Genomic DNA, 20,066 nt, shown 5'->3' on the forward strand with positions numbered 1-20,066 from the left:
GACTCTAATGGGTCACTGTTCTGACCCACTTCAGAGCTGTCAGCAAAGCCTCAGCTGCAGCTCTGTTCCCAGGAGGCTGCACACAGGCAGGACATTTGGTTTGGGAGAGCAGCCTCCCACAGAGGCATCAGCAGACAGTCTTCCTGCTGCCCACACCCCTGACCGACCCCAGGCCTCATGGATAAGTACAATGAGCAGAACAAAAATCTAGGGAACACTAGGATTTTTCCTAAACACCCCCTTATATTTTCCCCAGTTAGTGGGTGATGGTCATTTGTTCACATGTCTTCACCAGTGAATCTGCTCTATCCAAGTCCTAGGCGTGGAGATTCCTTCCCTTTCTCCTTTCTCTCTACCCAGGACCAGTGTAAGCCTGCCATCTAGATGCATGTGTCTTCTCTGCAGACTGAAATGTTCCCTCATGTGCACTTTCTCAAGCTCCAGCCTGGAGAGAAGGCTGTTAGCCGGCTCATCTGGGCCTCACACCCAAGCTTTAATAATCATTTCAGTAAGATTCTCCAGAGAAACAGAAGCCACAGGAGATCGATCTATCTATCTATCTATCTAGAAGAGAGATTAATTTATTATAAGAAATTGGCTCACAAGTTGGAAGCTGACGAGTCCCAAGATTTGCATTTGGGAAACTGGAGACGCAGGAAAGCTGATGGTGTAACTCCAGTGCAAACACCAGCACGTGAGAAACCCAGGAAGAGCCATTATTTCCGTTTGAGTCCAAGGAAGGAAGACAAACCAATGTCCCAGCTTGAAGCTAGGCTGGCAGGAGAAATTCTCTCTTACTTCAAAGAAGGTCAGCCTTTTCTGTTCTATCAAGCCTTCAGCTGATTGGATGAGGTCCACTCACATTAAGGAAGGCAATCTGCTTTGCTCAGTCCACCAATGAAAATGTTACTCTCATCCAGAGACACCCTCACAGACACACCCAGAATAATGTTTGTACAAATGTCTGGGTACCCCATGGACCAGTTAATTTGAAAATTCACCATCGCAATCATAACGGTGGTCTACTGGCTCCAGCATGTCTTTTGGTTGGCTTCTCAGTCGGCTCAGCGCTTGGACAGGAAAGAGGGGTGCTATTGGAGGGATCTCCTCAAAGAGGGGTGGTACCTTCTGGCCTCCCTCAATTTTGCGGTTAAAAGAATGTCAACCATTTCAAGGGTACACCTGTTTTCTCTTTCTGTTTGGCCCTTTGTCCCTCCTCAGGGTCCCTCTTTCTTTGGAATCTGGCTGGTTTGCACAGCGTCTCCTGATTTAACTCCTTCTGCATCAGCTAGCCAACTTCGTCGTCTTTCCCCTCTTCCTGTCCCCTCTGACCAGCACTGCCCACTCCGCAGAGACCTAACTCATAAGAATAAGTTCTATTTTTTGAAGAAAGAATAAACATCAGGCATCATGCTAGGCATTCTGCATAAATCATTTAATTCTCACTATAAGCCTATGAAATAAGTTTCCATCACTGTCCCTTTTATAGGTGAAGAAACTGAAGCTTAGAGAGATCAAGTTACTTATTCAAGAGCGCACATTAGTAGTTTTGAGCTGGAACTGTCCAGCACCGAAGTCCATGCTCTCAGTCACTTCATTCAGTGTCCTTGGAGGAATGCAAGCGTCGCTAGTCTTATTTGGAGGCATCTAAGAAAGTCATGGTTCAAATCTGGTGCAAACTCAAGCGTCGCGTAATTGTGGGTAAATGACCAAGTAGAAGGGAAAAAGACCTTCATTCACAGCACATTCTCCCCCAAGTGCCTGTGCTTTAATTACATGTTACTTTCTTTCCTTTTCCGTGGGCCTAATCACAGTACTGGGTTCTGCAGTGGATAATGTTTACATAATCATAATGCCTTAAATACTGTTTAACGGGTTTCAGTTTTCAGAATCAACCCAGAGAACAGAACGCTTAATTACGGTTACTTCAGTATTTAATTGCTATAAACATGCTCAGTATAAACGTGATAGTATGGCTGACAGAAATCTGGAGGAGGAGGGTGGAGGGAAGTCTACACGCACGGATTTCCTTGTTTTGTGTAGTGGAGAATCAGCAGGTTATGTCTAAAGATGACATATGAAGAAATCGAGATTTAAGTACACACTTGTAAAGCCTACATCTAACCACTGGAAAACTAGTAACATTACAGATCAAAAGCAGGAAGTAGAGGGGGCAGGAAGAAAGCAAGGCCATCTAATGCCCTAAATTCTTTATCTTTCCTACCAGGTAGTTAATAGCTACTATCTTAAGTTGATAAACCAAGAATTTGCATATATTATCATGTTATTTATACTTGTAATAACAAGATGACAAAAAAACAGAAATTGGTCATTGCAGGGGTAAATGTGGATTAATAAGGAAGAGAAACTTTAGTTTCTATTGAATGCCTTTATCTATTGTTTGAGTTTTAAACATGAGCACGTATCCTTTACACACAACTACGTCTGTTTAATCTGCCTTTGAGTCGCTATGATCACATATTGAAAATTCAAAGTAAAGCCGCAGTTCTAACAGTGACCACTAGACGTCACTGGGCTCCCAGGCTGGTGCCAGGCCTGGGAGCAGAGTATTCAGCCAGCATCAACCTGGGGGAGCTGCCTCCTGTCTCCTTGGGGCCATGACAGGGAAAGGGGACAGAGGGAGGAAGCAGGCGGAGGCCAGTGGCTTGGCCAGTGGCAGGAGCTGGCATTCTGCATGCGGCCAGCAATGCCCCAGACACGGGCAGCCTCAGACTGGCCAGTGGGGCACACACAGTGTCGGGGGCCCCCTCAGCAGGCCGCTGTCTAAGTCAGCAGAGTTTAGCATCCTCACCTGGAAAGGAGCGACAGTACCTACTCCAAACAGCTGTTGTGAAGAAACATACACTTCCTGTACAACTCAGCAATCCCAAGCGGAATGAAAACCCATGCTTACACTGAACCCTGCACACGGATGTTTGTTAGCAGTTTTGTTTATAGTCGACAAAATCTGGAAATAACCCACATATCCCTTAACTGAGAACTCAGTAAACAAAATGGACAAACTCTATACAATGGAAACCTATTCAGCAGTTTGAAAAACGGAAAACTACTGCTACCTACAACATGGTTGAACCTCAAAGGCATTATGCCAAGTGGAAGAAGCGGTTCTCAAAAACTGCAAATGGCACAATTCCATCTTTACGATATTCTTACAAGGCAAAACCATAGGACAGCAAATACATCAGTGGCTGCCAGAGATGGGGGTGGGGCAGGAGAAGAACTCCCTCTGCGGAGGAACACAGGGTTCTTGGGAGTGATGGAATGTTCTATCTTGGCTGTGGTGGTGGTTATATGAATGTGTATATTTGTCCAAAAGTACAGACCATGCACTAAAAAGAATGTAAGTTTTTAAACTGGGGGGAGGGGATCTGTTTTTCAGTGTGGTTTATTCCTACTGGGGAGTCTTTGCCCCCGCTGTGCCCTCCACCAGACACTTCCTCCCCCAGAGCTTGGCAGGACTCCTTCCTGCCCTGCATTCCAGTTTCTCCTTAGATGACACTTCCTGAGAGAGACTGGCTTGGCCCATTCTGCCCAAAACGATGCTTCCCCAGCCAGACAGACTGGCCCTCCATCTGTCACTTACTGTCCCTTTGCCCTGCTTCTCGGTTCTTGCAGCACTTGTCACGGCATAACCTCGTGTTCCATAGGCTTGTTTCTTTGTTCATCTGCTCTGCCCTGCTCCCGAGTGCTGTCCATGTGACTGCATTTCCCTCTCTTAGAATAATACTTGGTACCTCGGAGGCTGTCATTAAGTATTTTATGAATGATGAACGAATTAAATGCTTAGAGCTGGGCTTAGCCCATGAGAAAAACTCAGTAGGCATTAGCTATTAGCATCATTATATGTAATTACATGTATCACGGCTAGTGGTGGTAATGGCTCCAGTTCATGTATCTTCTTTGTTAAAATGACAGATGGCATTGGGTGTAAGTAAGGTGAGCGGGCTTCTCTTCTCTTCCAGCTGAAGGACCACACACATCGTGAAGGCTCCGTCAAAACCAGGTTGTATTTTTCTGGCTGTGCAGACGTAGAAGAGATGCTACCAAACCCAAACAGGGATGCGGTGTGCAGTGGAGGCCATCGTGCGGCTGTGGACCAGCTCCCCCGTGTGACGAGGGGCCTTTCCTGGGCGACAGGAATTCAGCCCTTGCCGAGAGAGGACCAGGGGATGCGGAGGGACCATTAGGTCTCCTGATTCTTTGCCCTCAGCTCCTGCCTAACTACAACCCATGGGCTTTCTGTCCAACCTCAGCCTCTACGCACATTCCGTCCACCCACCCAGCCAACCCTCAACACACACACGTATCAGTGGCAAAGAAGAGCTCTAGCCTCGAAAGATTGGCTTGTGGCAGCGTGGGTCATACCCTGCTGGTGCCTGTGAAGGAAGACGGACTGCGGGGCTGCAATACTCAGCCTCGCCACAGGGGGAGCTTTACTAAGATTTAGATGAGTTCGTGCGCATACACAGGAGCCTAAGGCCGGTACCAGACGTACTTCGGACGTCTATTTCTTTAATTTTTTTTCTACTTTATTATTATCTATGGTTAGTGTAAAGATCCACTGGTTAAGTAAAGCGATATATGTTAAGAAATAATACAGGGGAAATAAATGATTATAGCTCTAGGGAGAACTAAGTGAACATTTTGCCACCTCCCCCCAAAACATCTTGAGATAAAACGAGAGCCTCATTATTTGCACAGTGTGATAACTGCGCCTTTTTAGTAGAGAGGTCGCCATAAAATGTTCTGAACCCACATCTGCTCAACCGATTTATGGCCTGTATTCCCCTCTCATTCCTCACCTGGGGTTTCCTGCGTCTCCTCTCCTCTAAGTTAAAATTCCCCTGCCAGGTTCACTCTTCTCTCACATCTGCTAACCTGTACAATTCTTCAAGAAGAGGGCAAGATGACAGGGGCATTGACTGGAACCATTACTACCACTGATTGTGGTAAATATAATTATACCTACTGAAGGTAATAGCAAATGTGTCATCTGGTCTTTCCAGGTGCTAGGCACTGCCCTAAGCATTTTGTTGCCCTAAAGGCAGTACGGAGGTTATAAGGGCCATTACCTGCGTTTCAACAGGCCAGATGGCCTCTTCCCTAAGTCTTGGGGGTGGGGCTGTCCTGCAGAGCCATGGAGGCCAAGACCCCCACCTAAAACTGTAGGAGTGACGCTGCCACTCATTGGGCCTAGAGGGCAGAGCACTGAGCCAAAGAGGATTATCCTTGAGCCTACTGGAATCTGCCCTGCTCGCTGTGGGACTTGCCTGCCTGGGACCTGTCACCCTTTTCTTCCAATTCCTCCTTTTGTAATGGGAATGTCTATCCTATGCCTGTCTCACTTTTATTTTGGAAACACGTAACTTGTCTGGTTTCACACATTCACAAGGGGAAAGGAATTTTGCCTCATTATGAACTGTGCCTTGAATCTTCCATATCTGATTAAGATGATGTGTATATGAGTTTGGATTTTAGAGTTGATGCTGGAATGAGTTACGACTTTGGGGCTGTTGGGATGAAATGAATGTATTTCACATTTGAGAAGTACATGAATTTGGGGAGGCCATGGGTGGAATGTTATGGACTGAATACACCCCTGCCCCCAGTTCATATAGTGAAGCCCCTGAGTGGCTGTATTTAGAATAATGAAGCAATTAAGGTTAAACAAAGCCATGAGGGTGAGGCCCTCATGATGGGATTAGTGCCCTTATAAGAAGAAACACCAGCAGGCTGGATCTTTCTCTCTCTCTCTTTCTCTCTGTCTCTCTGTCTCTCTTTCACATGAGGACACATCAAGAAAGCAGCCTATTCTGCAATCCAGAAAGAGAGCTCTCACCAGAAACAAAACCCTGCTGGACTTGATTTGGGGTTTCCAGCCCATAGAACTGTGAGGAATAATTTTCCATTGTGTAAGCCACCTAGCCTGTGGCATTTCGTTATGGCAGCTCTGGTGATTAATTTTATATGTCAACCTGACTGAGCTAAGCAATGACCAGATAGCCTGTAAAACATTAATTATAGATGTGTCTGCGAGAGTGTTTCAGGGAGAAATTAGCATTTGAATCAGTAGACTAAGTAAAAATCACCCTCATCAGTCTGGGTGGATATTAGCTAATCAGTCGAGGGCCAGAATAGAACAAAAAGGTGGAGGACGAATTCTGCTCTCTGTCTGAGCTGGGACATCCATTTTCTCCGGCTCTTGGACATCGGGCACTCCTGATTCTTGGGTCTTCAGATTTAGAGTAAGACTTACACCACCAGCTTTCCTGGGTCTCTGTGAAGCAGAAAACAGATTATGGGACTTCATCAGGCTTGATAATGTAATGAGTCAGTCCTTCATAATACATACATATCTGTCTGTCTGTCTGTCTATCTATCTATCTATGTATTTTTTATCTATCTATTATCTATTGTCTGTCTATTATCTATCTATTGTCTATCTATCTATTATCTATCTCTTGTCTATCTGTCTGTTATTTATCTATCTATTTATCCTATTGGCTTTGTTTCTCTGGAGAGCCCCAACTATAATAGCCGAGCTAGTTGACTAAATGGTTTCTACTCAGTAAAGTTTTTGCTATTGAGATTTAAAGAAAAGCCTCATGGCAAAATTTTGTTGTTGTTGTTGTTGTTGTTGTTGTTGGGGTGTTTTGGTTTTTGTTTTGTTCATTTGTGTATTTTTGCTTTGACTCCATGCACTGTACTCAAACTCCTAACAAACCTTGGTTAAGAGGGGTGTGTGAATCCAAACCGCTAATCCAGTCCCCCAGTCCAACAAAGTCTGCTAATTGTTTTTCACATAATACACATTAAAACTTTGTGTTTCAGTAATTTGAAGGATTGAAATGTTGTTTATTTAAGTTATCTAAGTCATAAGAAAATAATTAGGTAAAAATAAAAGGTGATTTGAAAAATTACATGAGTTGATACAAATAATTCAGCAGTAAACTTATCAAACTTTCTAAGTACATGGTTTTTAAGGACTTTAGTTTTTTAATGTTTTTGTTGAAAGATAGTCAAATGTTGTGTCAATTTCTGGCATACAGCATAATGTTTCAGTCATATATATACATATGTGTTTGTTTTCATATTCTTTTTCATTATAGGTTACTGCAAGGCATTGCATGTAGTTCCCTGTGCTCTACAGTAGAAACTTGTTGTTTATCTATTTTATAAATAGTAGTTAGGATCTGCAAATCTAAAACTCCCAATTTATAAGGGTTTTTTTTCATTTTCATATTCTTCATTAAAGATTATTGCAAGATACTGAATATCGTTCCTTGTGCTATATGGAAATTTGTCTAAATCTATTTTTATATATAGTAGTTAATATTTGCAAATCTCAAACTCCCAAATTTATCCCTTCCAACCCCCTTTCCCCCGGTAAACATAAGACTGTTTACTATGTCTGCAAATCTGTTTCTGTTTTGTAGATGGGTTCATTAGTGTCTTCTTTTCTTTTCTTTTTTTTTTTTTTTAGAGTCCACATGTGAGTGATATCATATGGTACTGTTCTATCTCTTTCTGGCTTACTTCACTTATAATGACAATCTCCAGGTCCATCCATGTTGCTGTAAATGGCATTATTCCATTCTTTTTTATGGCCGAGTAGTATTTCATTGTATAAAGATACCACAACTTCTTTATCTAGTCACCTGTCAGTGGACATCCAGATTGCTTCCATGTCTTGGCCATTGTAAACAGTGTGGCTATGAACACTGAGGTGCATGTATCTTTTCGAATTAGAGTTTATAAAGACTTATTTTCAATGCTGAAAAGACAACTGTGGTGTCAAGGAAACAATTTCACTGTTCTCTTTCAACAACAACAAAATTAAGTAATTTATGAATTTAAAAAATTAAAATTTAAATCCATTGTAGTGATTTTATTTTGGCAATTACTGTCTTTCACATCTCAAACAAACACTACCTTATTTCCAGCTCCCACTAAGGGTTGAAAAAAACGCACCTGAGGCTTTTGGCCATACCCCCACCTAGTCTCCTTTTTCTCACAGCTACCCCAGTGCCTGCAGCCCATGAGGTTTTCATAACATCTCTCAGCTGCTATTAAGCCTCAGTTTTCCCCTGTAAGAGTTACTGAGCTTTATAACTTGCCTATCTTCTGTATCCCTAGTCTATATCCCCAAAATAAAGACCAGTAAAGTCCTGAAAACAAATGTGCCCAGGAATAGGCAGGCCCAAGGGAGCCAGGTCCAAAGTCAGAGCCAAGGGAAGAGAAAACCCCAGTTAAAGTGGCTGTTAAAAGCTTTAAAAGGAAAGAAAAATAAGCTGGGCCCTGGACCTTGTGGGAGGAAAGGGAGGGGGTCCAGGGAGGGCTGGGATTCCTACCAGAAGGCCGGTGGGACCACCAAACTCTCAACAGTGGGACTGGGAGCCACATTCATGAGGTCACTGGCCTCAAAACAGAAGGCGTCTTCCATTTCCATCCTTCCTCTAAGGCCTCTAAGGGCCAGTAACCCTGTGTGGTGCATACTCACCGCACAGGTCCCCAACGTGGGGGGGGGGGTGGAAACATAACAGGTGCGGGACTCAGGTGCCCAAAAGCAGGCCACGTAGTGGCTGCATGGCCCGTGGGGGAGGCAGGGCGGTCAGGCCTCCAGGGCAGCCTCACTGGCCACAGTGTTTTCTAGAAGAGCCGGGGATGATAAGCAGGTGGTCGAGCATCAGAGCAAGATGTTCCGTAACAGGAAGTGCTACGTGAAAGAGACGAAGCTCGAGAAAACTACCCATCAAGAAAATACATAAAAAGCCCAAAAGGGTCACTTCAACACTGGGCTCTGGGTGCCTGGGCTCCTGGCAGATGCTGGCAGCACCCTTCTCAGAGGCCCCTGCCCCCCCCCCCACCAGGCCCACTCACCCCCCACCTACCTCCGCCCATTCTGATAAAGGCTTTTGGTAAAAGACAAACCAAAAGCCAAAACCAAAAGTTTAAAACATGATACTAAAGTACTGTCACATGGACTGGAAGGCATTGTCACATATTGTCGCCCTTGACACAGCTGCGTAAGGACGCACAGCACAAATTCTCACTCACTCATTAATTCCCTTGTTCTGTCAGCCTTGATGGTGCAACGTGTCCGAAAGCATTAGGGTTTCCTTAAAGTAGAGGCACATGTCTATTTCTTTATCTTCATTCAGCCTTGTCACTTGAGTCATAGCATCCACACACAGGCTTAAAATCTCATGACAGAAAAGTCACCAGATGTCAGGGACCACACATCAGCGTCTGTGGGTTACCACAGTGCTGTCCCATCCCAGGGTCACTGAACCCTGTTACCGCTTGGCAGACCTCAAGTCCCTTCATGGAAGGGCCAGCTTCTGTAAGTGGCTGGAAGCCTGGGCAGCATAATGAGCATCCCCAGAGTCTGCCTCACTTCCTCTGGGGCATCAGAAGCGTACAGGACACCCCGGCTATTCGCCAGCTCTCCGGACACCTGTGAACATCTCCAAACCCACATGCTCATGGTCACCCAGTAGTTACCGTCTCCCATTTGGTGGGGGTTTTAGCATCAGTAAAACAACTCGGGAAATGTGCGTCAGATACTGTCTTCCAGATACTTCAGAGAGGAACTAACACAGAGAACATGGAGGGAGGGGTCTGACCCAAGAAGTCCCCATAGTGTCCAGCTGGGTTACACGTGCTCCCAGAGCTCAGGGTCACTGCGTCACTTGATTCTGAGGAAATTCTTGTCAAGTTCCTTTTTCTCACAGCTGCCCCAATGCCTGCAGCCCATGAGGTTTTCACAAAAACTCTCAGCTGCTATTAAGCCTCAGGTTACCCCTGTAGGAGTTACACACAATCTACAGGTGGTTGTTTGCAGGCAGGCCCAGTCAAGGAGAGGCTGGTCGGGCCACCAGTGTAACACGTGGATCTCAGATCCTAGATCAGGTGGATTTTCCAGGGTGGGCAGCACCTCCTTCAAACAGCACAGATCCAGGGCCTGCAATCCAGGGGCTCCACAGCCTGGAGTCCGAAAACAAGAAGAGTCCTCAAGGCATTGCTGAGAAGGACTGTGCAGAAACCATGCATCTGATCACTTCCCAGTCCTGGAGAACCTGGACAGCCAGGCCTTCCTTCTTCTCTCCCCGCCCTCCTTTTAAAATTGAAGTATAGTTTATTTCCAATATTGTGTTTTAGTTTCTGGTGTACAGCATAGAGATTCAGTTGTAAATACATATATATTTCTTTTCATGTTCATTTTCATTACAGGCCATTACAAGATATTGAACATATTTCCCTGTGCTGTACAGTGGGGCCTTGTTGTTTGTCTACTTTGTATACAGTAGTGCGTATCTCTTCCCACGCCTCTTGCTGTGTTAGGCAGCCTCCTTCATCTGACGACTGTCCTCTTGCTCTGCCCTGACTCTCCCAGTCCGTAGGAACCTTGGCAGTTCCTTTGTTTCGTTTTGAATATTTCTCTAGCACACAAGTTCCTCTTATCTCAGGATCCCCATAATTCTCTTCCGTATAAATGTGACCTTGGTCACGGCAGGACTTGCGATGAATCTCTCGTGTCCTTTTAACTGCACTTTGTCCATGACCTTCCTAAATTCATCACAGTTGTTTTGAACAACCTTATCTTGTGGCCATGCTTCTTCCCGGCCTTCGTGGATTTTTCCTGCAGGTAGTCATGGTTGATGGGCCTTAGCCCGCGAGGGGGTTTGGGTGCTGCACCTGCTGTCCTTATGGGGATTTCTCTATAAATCTACGGCTCTGAGCCCTGAGTCTCCATCTGCCCACGTTGCCCCACATTAAGCACATGACCACCTCTGAGCCTGTCACGGTGACAAAGGCTGAAAACGTCCTCACTCTAAAAGTCATCATTTGTTTCTATGTTCTGTTCCTAGCACATGAAATCTAATTTTCTCCTCCATATAGTTGTTCCACATAGCTGAAGAGCCACAGGGAGGGACCAGGGACTGGTGGTCACTTTATTTCAAGACTCAACCAGATGAATGCCGAAGATTAATCAGTCCAAGAGAAGGATGTTTAAACCCACCATCAGTGAAGGTGCAGTTCTGTCTCATGCCACTAAATGTCACTAACTTTACACGTGACAGATACTACTTACGTTAAAGCTGAGAATCCGATCCCTTTTAAAAGTAAAACTCACCATGCACACTTGGAACTGCAATCTTCATTTAAATTATTTTATTTTTACATTACTCAAAGGTATACAAATACAAAGTCTATACACCATGTGCTTACTATCTCATAGTAAAATTTCAAGTATAAAAATAGAAACAGTAGAAAAATTCAAGTTAATGTTAATTTCATGTGGTGGGTAGTTTTAGTCTGCTGGAACTAAATTGGTGATGTCAAATTTAATAGAATGCAAAATTAATGCGTTCACATTTTTTAGTGATGGACAAACCTGATGGACCGTCATTTGAGTCATTTTCAAAATGCCTATTTAAAAATTTACTCATTTTAACCAAACCATCAACCCCATTCTTTTGATGAGCCAATAACTTAAAGAATGTAAATTCAATCATTCAATTCACTCGTTCCCCTTGCAATTTTGACTCATTACAATGCTAATTACTTTTGAAATATTCTCCTAAAAGAGTTATATATAAATACAAACCATTGCAATTACTATTAACATTTTCCTTATGCTCCTCAGTCCATGAGCTCCGCAGACCCTGGGTAGCAAAACTACCAGGTCCCCTCTGTCCTTCCTGACACCCCCATGAGGTACAGCCGAGCCAAGATGCGCAGCTGTTTCACCCTTGCCCCAGATGTCCTTGTAGCCTCAAGGCCCCACCAGAGCTGCCTCTACCAGCTCTTGCTTCAAAGACCGCTGACCCCAGAGCTCTGAGCCTCCGCAGCTGGTCTCATCGGCGAAGCCAAGCACCTGGGTCCTCCCCTCAGCTAGGCTCGGCTCAGCTCGGCAGCCTCAGCTGTGGGCCTTATGATGCAGGATCTGAAAGGGGCCTCAGCAGAGCAGCATCTAATGCTGGGGAAGCAACTGGAAAGCTGGGAATTCATGCCAAGGCTCCGCTAACCTCTAGCCTCTGAAAATTAGTTTACGGAGAGGGGCCCCATCAGCTCACCTGAACTGCCAGTTCTTTCCTGCGGTTCTACAGCGCACAGAGAGACATGTGAGGGTGTGGCTAAGCTCCCCTGTAGACTCAACATTCCTGCCGACATCCTGCGATGGGAACTGGTCTGCAGCAACACTGGTGAGAACTTGCTTAATTCCAAGTGAACCCTTAGAAACCGCGGTCTTGGTTCTCACCAGACACCCACCCTCCCTACCCTTCTCTAAGCCGGTTCCCTCCGATCCAGGAACAGCTGCAGACTTTTGGGGCCCTTCTGAGCTCAGCCACTGAGTGGCGACACTGTGTGACGGTGGCTCAGGCCGGCTCCCTGGGAAGGTGGGGAGGGAAGCAGCATCCTCGTGCCTGCTGGGGTTGCACTGCACTGGGTGCTCTTTGCACCACGTTTACTTACTTCCCCGAACCACCCTGGGAAGTAGGTATTGTCCCATTTTACAGATGTGGCCACTGAGCATCTGCCCACGATTACCTGGCCTCGTGGGGGAAGCAGAAATGGAGTCAACGTCTGTCTGTCTGCAAAGTCCTGCCTCCCAGCCCTCTGGGCTCTCAAAAAGTCATTCTGTTCCCTCAGGATGTACACGCTGACGGGGAGGCACCTGGGACACCGCACCTGAGCCTGGGCCGGGCCGTCTCGTAAAGGAGGAGGGTGGGTGAGGAGTACCAGGCCTTAGCTCTGGTTACTGAAGGGGAGAAGGGGGTTTTAAGGGGGAAATAAGGTACAGTTAAAACCACTCATGTGAATCCCTTAGGACTCTGCTGTGCTGCAGACCCACGTCCCGCCCTCAGCAAGCTGTCCTCCTGCTTTGGAAGAGGCTGCCTTTGCCTTCTGACACACAGCCGGCTGTGTTTCCCGGCAGCCCTGCATGAAAAATGTGCCTGCGTATTGAAACGTTAGATTCTGCCCCCAGACAGTGATGTGCTGGGAACACAGGGAACTGGCTTGTGAGAGCTGGTTTGAGGCATCTTTCCCCATGTCTGTGCTCAGTGTCATCACGCTGGGGGTTTGAAATGAGCCACAGCGATGGTGTCTGCGCCACAGGAACTGACAGATGCTGGAGCCCAGGGCCTTTTCCTCCCAAAGAGCCGGCTGTCACACAGGTCCCGCACAGCACCGGCACCGGGGAAGCGGGTGGGAGCGGAGGGATGAGCCGAGGGGCCCGAGGGAACCCATGGATTTACAGCTTCCATCTCAAGCACCATCCACAGAAGATGGTGACCCGGACAGGAAGGGAGGGCCCTGGCAGTGCCGAGACACACATGTATCCAGTAAATATTTGCTGAGTGGAAATCAGTCATGGTCACCATGTGCAGCTTAGCTGAAAGATGTGTGTCCTGTTCAAGAACATATGTGACACCCCAGCGTCCTCACAGGAGGGCTGGGACAAGGGAGAGACAGCAAGACAGCCACCCTCAGGTGCCGACCCTGCAGGGGCACCGGCCTGAGAGTGGGGCCTTCTTGCCTCTCCTGTTCACAGGGCCTGGGGCTGCATCAGAAGGAGGGGACAGGAGCCAGTGACCTGGTCATGTCACAAATGACTGACGACTTGCTGAAGTGCTGGGGGAGCCCAGCGCGGAGAGCACCTAGTTCCATCTGGGGCTGGACGGGGCAGTTCCCGGGGGCCATGTGAGCTGCATCTGGAAGGGTCGGTGGGCATTAGACAGGGGGCAGAGGGAAGGGTCTTCCTCCAGGGAGCGGGAGCAGGTGTGCGGGCTGGAGGCTGAAGGGTGTTCCTCTCTTAGGCACATAAGGGATGGGGATTGCCCCCTCAAATGGGGAGGTTTTCCCCATTTACCTGCTCCTGCTGGGGCTCTCCCTCCTCTCTGTGCCCCCAATAAGAGGGTCTCAAATGTCTGTGGGCACGTTCTCGGGGGCTGCGAGTGGGGATGTGCAGAGCCCGCCCTCTTCCCCGTGGGGTGGAGTGCTGTGGTCTGAGCCCCTTGGGTGCAAAGAAAATTGAGTTTAGTATTGTGGTCTGTCCTCCCCTCGCTGGACGGAAGAGAGATGGTGAGAACCTGTCCAGCCAAGAACCGCAAGGGAAACCTAGTGATAAAGGAAGCCCAGCGGAAAGAGGCCGACTGATGTGGTTGGGCTGAGAGTCACCCACAAGCTGAGGTCGGGGAGGGGTCCTCACAGGAGCTGGGTACAAGCACAGAGTGAGAGCAGTCCCTCCACCAGGGAGAAGGGATGGTCCACCAGCCTGTAGCTCACAGACACTGAAGGTCCCTGGGTCCTGCTGGGAGACCAGCTGAGGCTTCTCAGGCCAGCAGCCGTTGCAGGGCTGGGCTGGGCTGGGGGTGCAGGCCTGGCTGTGATGCACTGAGTGCAGGGGGAGGCGGCTGTGGTTGGACACGGGCCGCCTTGATCTCACAGGTGCTGAGATGCAGCCACAGGCCTTAGTTCTTCTGCCCTTGGACAAGCCTGGCCTCCGTCCCCCTCATGTGGCTTCTCAAGGCCTGAAGTCATCTGAGTGTGGGAGATTCACTGCACTAAGACGGACTTGGATCCTGAAAGACTGCTGATCTGAAAGGCCAGAGACCTAGTCTTAGCCCAGGCTCTACCATATACTGGCTTCCATCCCTTAGAGTTTACCAGCCAACCTCTAGAGCCTCAGTTTCCTCATCTGTAAAATGGGAAGGTGATCATAATGGTCCTTTTCTTCCTTTCAGTGGTAAAAGTGCTTTTACACTGGGAAGTGCTAGACAAGTGGGGGCATTGGTGGTGATTAAGCTCTTCCGTGCCCTTGACAGGCTGGAGAGCAGGGGAAATACCTGGGTAGATTCAGCACAAAAAGATTAAGCAGTGACCCCACTTATCCAAGGGTCAGATTTTTCCCATCTTTAACCTTTTAGAATTTAGACCGGAGCTGGGCTCCCACCTCATTGCCATGGGCACAGGGGCCCGTCTCCATGACCTGAGCACAGGACTGCCCATTGCCCACCTTTGGGGGCTCCTCTCCCACCAGAATGGTTTTCTCAGGCTGCTCAGCTGCATACGATGGACATATTTTCCTATTGTTTCACACAGAACCAGGCAGCTGTTTTAAATGTCTTTTTCATGCTACATACAGCAAATCACATCACTGATTTTTTTTAAAAAAGCACCATATAAGTAAAAGATGTAAAAAGTTAACGTGCCGTGAAATAGATTCCTCAGTGACTGTCCTGAGACCATGCATATATTTAGCATTTGATCTGTGCTCAGTATCTGTTGAGTTGAAGATGTGGAAGTCATCCTGAGGGGTGTCCCCACCGTCCCTGCCACTCTGCATCACCCTGACCCTTTTGGGGGCATGTGAAGTGGAGCTCTGAGCCCAGGCCCCAGAGGGAGGTCACATTTCCTTGAGAATGAGGTCTGTCCTGGGGTCCTGGGGTCTTTCTCTGGAAGGTCCAGAGTTGTCCTGGCTCTTCAGGTCAGCCTCAGGCCCTGGACTTGCAAATGAGCTCTTAGCATCAGAGATGGAGCCAGAGGGTGGAAAGGGTGCAGGAAAGATGCTGCCTGGATGGCTGCAATGTGATCCCGATCGCCAGAACCCAGGTCATAGGCAGGTCTGGGCACACTCCTGACACGGGACAATCCGGCAATTGTGAGTAACGGATGGTTCCACCTTTAGGTCACTTCCTCACTGATTTCCACCTCTTCTGAGCTCCTGGTCTGCATTACTGTGTAGGAGAAACTCATTCCTTCCTCCTGTGTGTCCCCCCTTGACTCTCATGCCATATCCACCATACTCACTGCACTTCTGACACTGGGTGTGGGGAGGGGGTCCCCCCACCAAGCACATCTGTGACACCGGCTGATTGTCCTACAATTCAGCTCAGGTCTGACACTACCTGGAGACAGCGTCAGATCCTACAGGTTAAGGATTCAATCCTATGAAACTATCCCTAACACGCCAATCACAAGTCCAGGTCGTCATTTGTGCTTCTGATGATGCTGTAAATCACAGGTCCCCACAACCTCCTCCTTGGGTTCAATTAATTTGCTAGAGCAGCTCACAGGACTCAAGAAAACAGTTTACGTCCTGTTTACCAATTTATTATAAAAGGATATTTAAGAATATGGATGAACATCCAAACAGAAGAGATGCCGAGGGCAAGGTATGTGGGAAGAGGTGCGGGGCTCCCGCTGCCTCTCCAGGCGTGCCAGTCTCTCAGCACGTCTATGTGTTCACCAACCCCGAAGTTTTCCAAACTCCAGACTATTGGAATTTTGCTGGAGGCCTCCTCATGTAGGCATGATTAATTAACAACTCCATTTCCAGTTTCTTTTCTTTCTCTGGAGAAATGAGAGTGGGGCTGAAAATTCCAAACTTCTAATCATAGCCTGGGCTTTCTCGTGATGAGCCTCCGTCTAGGAGCTCACCGAGAGTCCGCTCGTTAGAACAAAAGACTCTGCTATCAACCAGGAAATTCCCAGAACTTAGGAAAACTGTTTCAGAAACCAGGCTCAAAGACCAAATATCAGAACAACAACAAAAAGTGCTCCTAGTGCCTTATCACTTAGGAAGCAACGAGGGTTTTAGGAGTGCTGTGCCGGGAACTCAGGGCAGGGACCAAAATATACTTTTTCTGTTACCTCAAAATTACCAACCATTATTGGTCCCACAAGCTCCTCATGGCCAGTCCTCCAGGCAAGGCTCCTTGTCCTGCCCAGAGTCCCTGCAGGCCCAGCACCCTCTCTACTAGACAGATGGGTCCCTTCTTGCCTTCCCCTCTCACATCCAGTCCTTTGCCAAGGGATTCTGCCGCAGCCGTGTCTCCCTATCCTGCCCTCTCTTCCCTCCATCGCTGCCCTGACTTAGCCCCTCATCTCCTGCCTGGATTCTTACCATGTCCCCTGTCTGACCCTCCACCTCCAGTGTCTCCTGATAGGCCGTGCTGCCCTGATTAGTCCCCTTAACCATCCTTTGAGCCTGCCTCACCCATGCTCAAAGAGCTTCGCTGATTTCCAGTTAGCCACAGAACTTATTTCAGATGTACCAGCCTGGCTTTTAGCATCATCTGCAGCCTCGCTACTTGGCGTGTGATCCTCAGACAGCACCACCCAGGAGCTTGTCAGAAAGGCAGACTCTCAGGGCCTCCAGACCCACTGAGTCAGAATCTGCTATTTAACAAGGTTGCCAAGTGAGTTGTGTGCACATTCAAGTTTAAGAAGTGCTGCTCCATGGTCTGATTTCTTCTGTTTAAATATATATAATCATATATATAATACCGTCATAAGTATTATGTATATATACTTGTGGCATGCATATTTATAGCATCAAGTCATGCAAGCACCGAACCGTTTCAGTCTCCTGCGGGCCCCAATTCATCTCCCCAGAGTCAACCACTTCTATTATTTCTAATTTTAGTTTTTCTGTGGTTATTCTTAGTCTCTAGGTAGTGCTTCTAAGGGTATTTCTGGAGTTTTCAAACTCAGACATCACCTAGCGACTTCCTGCTACTCTGGGGGGGATTTAACTCCCTGATGCCCCCTGCCCCCTTCAGCCCACTCCCAGTGGTTGGAATTGATCCTTGTGCTGCTGGCTTTTCTCATGTGCTGGTGACCCTTGGGTTTACTCTTATGTTTGAAAAAGAGCCAGGAAGCTTTGTGGGAAACTGGACTCCACCTTAGGGTGGGAGCAGAGGGCAGGCTTTTATGCTGGGGAATTCCTAAATGTCAGAATAAGGCAGCTTTCCTGATGCCCCAGTACCCTCAGAAGCTGTGGAATTCTCTCCAGACCATGCGTTCAGGGTAACTGGGTTTTATTTTTGGTTTAGAAGAGACTTCCTTTGTTGATAACTGAGAAGGAAGTGCCTGACTCCTGGACGTTCCCGCCTTGGCTGGGCAGAGGGTTGGAGGTTGACTATTTCATGTTCAGACCTGCTGGTAGGTTCCTTGTTTCAGCCCCATTCTCACCCTGCCCTCCTTCCTACCTGGCCCTCTGAGCCCAGAGGCCCTGCTGTTCCTCTGTACAGATGGCGCCATCCTCTGCTGTCCCCCTGGGTGTGTGTTCTAGGTCAGTGGTTCTCAAACGTGGCTGCACACTGGTCTCACCTGAGTCATTAACAAAGTCCTGTCCTCTGGGTGCTACCCCAGGGATTCTGATGTAATTAGTCCAGGGTTGGCTCTAGGCAGCCCTCTTCCTTCTCTCTGAGATTCCAGGCATCTCTGGTCTCCTGATTAGTTGCCTCCTTGTCTCTCTTTGATGTGATTGATAGAGAAACTTAAACTAAATAAATCTACTATAGCTTTAAGGTTCTGGGGAAGAAGAGGACACACATGCATTTGCCTGGTTCGTGAACATTTTGAACAAGAAATCCAGAACCTAATTTCAATCTACATGTCCAACTTCATCTCCAACCGCTCCTTCTTTGCTCTCTATAATTTAGCAAATACAAACAAACTCCTAAGCCGTTCCCTTTCACCCATCTACATGTTGCTTTTTCCCACATCTGTAGCATCACTCTTGCAGCTCCCCTGGTAACTTCTAAGCCCAGAGCCGAGCTGTGTCTCGGCCTCCGCATCTCCCGACCTTCCCTCTGCTCTGAAACGTCTCCGACAGTGTCAAGCTCCACATTCTCACACAGCAGCCTTCAGAGGCAAGAGCCCGTGGGCGGCACGGGGCAAGGGCTTCTCCTCCCCCACCTTCCGCTTGTCAGGACGGAAGCCATTCGCAGAAGCTCCCAGGGAACTTTTCTGACATATCATTGTCCAGACTAGGGTCACTGGGCTGACACAAGATCAGGGGAGTATCCCCACCTACACCCCTGAGCCAGGCATCTCGTCTTGACAGCAGGACAATCAGGGCTCCGCTAGTAAGAAGAGGGGGGCTCTGGGGGAGGAAACGGACGGTGTTGATCATGGCACTTTTCCTCCATTCCTTCTCTGTCTTCTTTGGGGACACTGGTTGTCTACACATGTGGTCTCCCTTGTCAGTCCTTGTTGATCTTCTTTGTTCTAATTGCTTCCCTCCTGTTTTTTTATATTATTTTCTCATCCTGTCTTTCACATCATTGATAAAGTTTCCTGTGGTATTGATTCTGTTCTTTGCATTTTTAAATTCTGCAAAAGAATTACTTTTCTCCTGTTATTTTCTAAGCCCTTCCCCGCAATCATATTCTAACATCTTAGCTCATCTTTCACTGCTGGTTTCGTCAGTCTTTTGCAAACTAATTTTTCTTTCCTTTATTTTGGAGGACCAAATATTTATCTAGGTCTCATGTTCAGTTTTTTGGGGTTTTTTTTCCTTGCTTTTTCATGTTTGATTGGAGTCTTTCTATTATTTCTGCTGTTTGCCCCAGCAAACATGTATATTTGAATTCCTTTTGAGTTTGCTTTCTGTCAGGGCACTGAAGTCTGAGCACAAGAGTTGGAGAACTAGATGTGATGGCTGTACTCTTTGTCTGGTCTCACTGCTGGTTGGAGAGGGGAGGGAGAGAGCGTGGACTTTGGGCAGTAGGAGCAGAGAATCCTGTCTGCTCCATCTGCTCCTGTTCTGTGAAAACCACATGGAAACAGTCTCCTCCGGGGCAGTGGGGTGGTGGGGGGTAGTATTCCTGCTCCACGAGGAGCGCCCTATGGGATTCCATTCCCCCCACTTCCTCCGGGCAGGCCATGTGGTGTGACATCCTCTTGGTTCATGGGTTTTCTGTCCCCCACTCCTCCTGCTCCTTTGTCATGCTGCATTTCCCATCTGGGTCCGTTGCTCCTGGAATGATGTTTCTCAAACTGGTGTGCTTGGTAGTCTCAGGGTCCTGCAAGTGCTCTGTAGAATGTTTGTATTTCATGCTTTCATTGTAACAATAATCTGACAGTTAATAATTTGGGGATTAGTACAGGCATCTTTGGATCATGCAGGTGCCCACCTTGTAACAAGGGCATTTTCAGGGCTATGTTTGCTTCTGTGATAAAGCATCTTCACAGGAGGACCAGATAATGGCACAGAGCATCATCCTGTGATGGGGACGACCTGGTTC

Source organism: Camelus ferus, chromosome 21 (genome assembly GCF_009834535.1).
Source record: "Camelus ferus isolate YT-003-E chromosome 21, BCGSAC_Cfer_1.0, whole genome shotgun sequence".
Taxonomy (NCBI): domain Eukaryota; kingdom Metazoa; phylum Chordata; class Mammalia; order Artiodactyla; family Camelidae; genus Camelus; species Camelus ferus.